Genomic DNA, 5,094 nt, shown 5'->3' on the forward strand with positions numbered 1-5,094 from the left:
TATATATATATATATATATACATACATACATACATACATTCACCTCCAACAAATCTCCATCATCCAACACAAATCTCGAGTCATGACATAGAACTCGAGGTGACTTTTTGAGTAAGAAATATTCAAACATCGATAAAAAGTCATCCAGAATACTATTCCTGCAAACTTACATTCAGGCTAACCAGCTCCATAAGTTGAACTAAATGTTACCAAAATTGACCCAATCTTGAACCAAATCAAGCCATTGGATTGCTTTTATAAGTTTTCTGAACACATTTAGAAGATCAAACGAATGTCAATTCTGACGAGTCTATAGCCAAATCGAGCTTCTTGACAAGACGAATCCAACAAGCCAAATATCACTCAATTACGACATTATTAAGGCACTCAAATGTTCATCAAATTTTGTCTGATCAAGAGAAACCCTTTAAGATGTATGGTCGATTCTTTAGTTCTTAAGTCCTACAGGTGGTTTATTGGGAGTAATTTAGGGTGTTTGGGATAGTTTTCTCACAGCTTTGTTTTTCAGACTGCCACTGTAATTTTATTTCCCTGCTGCTTTCTTATTGCTTTCTAGAAATTTTTATGACAATTAGTTTCTTTTTTTATGCAATCAGTCAATTAAAATGTGATGTCTATAAGAAAATTATTGTCTTTTTTTGAAAAAAATATTTATAATATCCACAATAATTTTCATAAATGTTGTTGCTTTGGGTGTAGCATTTTTACAACCATCTTTATAAAAATTGTAGCCAACCCAAGCAGACCATTTGTTTGGATTTAACTGCACGTTAGCTTTCAAGTTTAGCTTTGCTTGCTGTTTAATATGCTGATTATTTCGAACTTTTAATCGAGTGTTTTAGCCATCTATTTCTCATGATACTAAGGCTAATATTTTGACTATCCAACATCCATCCGGGAGACAGCTCTGACAATTAACAAGTATGCTTCCTTACATTGCAAGCATTATTTTTCTTGTAAAAAATGTTTATAATTTAGATTGATTGTTTATATATTATATATATATATTTCAATGAATTGCAAATTTATCCTTGTTAAATTTTAAAGAATTATTTTGAGGTAAAAAAAGCGTATTAATTTCATTAACACTTGAAATTATATAGAGCCTTGCAACATTTATAAATAAATCCCTAGACTTCTTAAATGCCGGTGTTATGTACATAAATACATAAGATTTGTGTGGCACATACACAAATTCCGGCATTATCAAGTAAGAGTATGAAGGACTATTATGCAATGAATAAATCTGTGCACTCATTTTTGGCTTAAAAAAATTCTTTTTGAAAGTTTCTTTCCATGTTCCCTGCACATTTTTAGTTTCAATTCAAAATTTTAACAAAATAATAATAATAATAATAATAATAATAATAATAATAATAATAATAATAATAATAATAATAATAATAATAATAATAATAATAATAATAATAATAATAATAATAATAATAATAATAATAATAATAATAATAATAAAGGACATTTACATGCATGCAACACAATTATTTTCGATTTACATGCCATATTTTAAAAGTGAAATATAATTTATATGCATATCACTCATATCTTTAACATTATTTTAAAATATCACTATCATTATCATTTTAAAAGTGAAATACACCTATTCAGGTTTATAAAATATAATATTTTGGGAGTTAGATATATAAATACAAAAGAATTACGAGGTATTTATGCTAATTTCCCAAAAAATAAATATATAATTTTTATTTTATCTCAATCCAAAGTAACATCTTGCTTATTATTGTTCGGTTATTTGTACATTTTACTTAACCTTTTGTTTTTATAAGAGGGGAGACCAATAACTAAGAATGTAACATTGAATGTTGGTGCATGATGATATCTTGTTTCGTCATCACAAACAATGATGTGAGTCGATCGATTAGCTTGGTGTCAATCGAAAGCATTGATTGGAACGTGCTTAGGCAAAAATAACGGGCATCAATGTCATTGGTGACGCCATATATTGGCCTTAACAATGATGCGCGTGAACTTTGAAGGCGATGATGGAAATTAGTGTTGATGGCAATATGTGGGTTGTTAACATTGATACTAGCATTAGAGGTGTCAAATTGGTTTTGCATGTCAGATTCAAGTCTAACCCGAAATTCACCAAGTTCGAAATTGTCTGACCCGAACTTGACCTAAATATTAAATGGCTCAAAAGAGTCTAACAAGAACTCGACACGAATAACTTGTTTAACAAAATAAATAATAATAGCTATCGGGTCAACTTCTTTTGTTAAACCTATTAACTATTGACCAAGTTACTTTTGATTTGATCGGTTTATTTTGAGTCAATTCAGGTTGATCGGTGGATCAACCTATACTCGCCTTGAAAAAATTAAACATGTTATGATTCCTAACTTGAACCCGACCCGAAAATTATTCAAATCAACCCAAACTACGATTTTTCGAGTCGAGTTCTATTCGGGTTGACGTGTTGGGTCAAATTTTGACACCCCTAATTGAGATTGTTGGTGATGATGATAGTGGCAAAAGTGTTGATGGTGATAGCAAGGTTTGGACTTTCTATAGATAATGGAAAGTTATTGACAGTGCTAAATGCATCGTCCACCTCCTAAACCAACCAAATGATAGCTTAAAAATATTTTATTTTCAAGCAATCAAACTAATCTTTCCTGTTTCAAATTTACAGCTCCTTAACATGGAATAACTCTACTTTGTGGCCTTAATGATTAACATAAGAAGTCACCTACAATTAATCCACCAAATTATCATATCCCTAAGGAGGGTTTTTACAAAATTAGCAAATGCTCCTTCTTGGATCAACAAAGATGCTAAACAAATAATCCACCATTCCCTGTTTCTCAAATTGCTGCATATTGGCAATCAAGATAGCTGTTATCTAAGGTTCTCAATAGCTGCACTTCTAGTACGTTGATATAAAGCAAAACAAACATTTCAACAAAGAAATTCATAACATAGCATTCCCTAGGGTTGAGCTTCACGACGTCTGCGGCAGTGGCGAGATGAAAGAAACCTAGTAACTCGAGAAGCAGGTAGGCTCAAATCATCTGATTTCAAGCCGCGTAAGTCCGTTAAAAATTGGCTAAATAAATGTTTCATCTAAAATTTTTTACTCATATCGACTATCTGATTTCGATCCAAGTTAAAATTTGAATTTATTTTTTAAGCAAGCTTAGAGCTAAATTTATAACCCTAACAAAAATAGGATGTTGATGGCTCGGAAAAAAAATTAGATCCAAAATTTTGTCACGTAACTTATCTCATTTTTTTCGATTTGATATCAATATGAGCCAAATTTTTAATCAATTTTTTAGCGATCAACGATCTTCGAGCTAAATTAATAGCCCAAACTACAGGTTGTGAATGAGTATTTGGCTGCATTTTGCATCCCCTTAAAAATTGATAAAATTGGTGTAAGAAAGTTCGTAATTTCTAAATTATTTTTTAAGTATTATAATTTTCCTAGAAGGATAAAAAATATTTCAAATATGCCTACCTTAGGTGATATTTGAAAACTTTACCCCATCTTATGCTCATTATTGTGCAGTCATTTCAAATATCTCTACATTATGAGATGTTTCATAAGGGAGGCGCTAAGAATTCGTGCCTCCAACGGGCTGGACTGAGTGGACTTCCTTGAAAACGTCTTGAGCTTCACATTTGCTTAGCACCGTAGCCACATTTGGTCGAAAGGGCTGCGGTAGAGGATGTTGTTCACTAAAGCGTAGAAAAATGCTTCCCGTTTGATTCAACCTTGCTAGTCTGCTGGTATCGAGTGCATTGTTAGAAAGTCCACCAATATCTGTCCGCTGACGGCACATACAGCTACAAAAGTTATATCATACTGGAGCAGTATCATCGCCAACCTTGCTAGTCATCTAGAGAATGTTGCTTGGTTCAATAGGTACTTCAAAGGGTTATGAGAGAGCATGTAGTTCCTTAGCTTTTAAACAACAAAAATCAAAGCCAAGCAATGCTTCTCAATTGCAAGATATCTAATTTTAGTCATAATCAGAAGACGTCTTTGGTAGTACAATGCATTTTCTTTACCCTCGTCATTGACTTGGGCTAGCAAGGCTCCGAGGGGGTCATAAAAATCCATAGTGTAGAGGATCAGAGGCCTTCCCAAGTTAGGGGCTACTAGAACGGGAGGGGTCATTAAATATTATTTGATGCATTTAAAATGGTGTTGCCATTTGTCTTCTCTCACAAACTTTACATCCTTTCTAGTTAATGCGGTGAGAGGTCGACACCTACCTAACAAGTTAGATATGAAACGTGTTATATACACCAACTTTCCTTAGAAACACCATACTTATGTCAAATTCCATAGAGGAAGCTTATTTAGAATCGCTTCAATTTTGAAAGTGTCAATTTCAAACCCACGATAGCGAACAAAAAATCTTAAGAACTTCTTTGATGGGACACGAAAGATGCACTTTAAGAGATTTATTTTAAGATTAAATCATTGCAATCATTCAAAGATGATTCTAAATCATAAACATGGTCATCCTTTTGTCTACTCTTGATGACAAAGTCATCCACAGAACACTCGAACTGGTTGTGAATGAGTTCGTCGAATAACCTTATCATAGCCCGCCGGTAGGTCACACCAGTATTCTTAAGTCTTAAGTGCATTACCTTATAACAGTAAATCTTGATGGGTGTTTGAAAGGTTGTGTTTAGTTCATCTTCCGAAGACATTTTAGTTTGGTTATAGCTTGATGATTCATTCATGAACGAGAAAATCGCGGGTGATGATGCAATATCTACCATCAATTATGGGATTGGTAAGGGGAATTCTTTCGGATAGGCTTTGTTCGGGTCTCTGAAGTTTACATAGATTCTGATTTGACCATTTTTGTTTTTCACAGATACTATGTTGGCTAGCCAAGTTGAATATTTTTCTTCTCGGATGAAGTAGGTATTGATTAATTTCTTAACCTCAACCACAACCTATTGTTCAATTTCCATGCACATTTAACTTGGAGCTTCTTTGACTGAAATCACAATTTAGTTTATTCCGAGTTTATAGACTATCACTTCTGGAGCAAGTCCAAGCTTTTC

Source organism: Phalaenopsis equestris, unplaced genomic scaffold (genome assembly GCF_001263595.1).
Source record: "Phalaenopsis equestris unplaced genomic scaffold, ASM126359v1 Scaffold000002, whole genome shotgun sequence".
In the NCBI taxonomy this organism is placed as follows: Eukaryota; Viridiplantae; Streptophyta; class Magnoliopsida; order Asparagales; family Orchidaceae; genus Phalaenopsis; species Phalaenopsis equestris.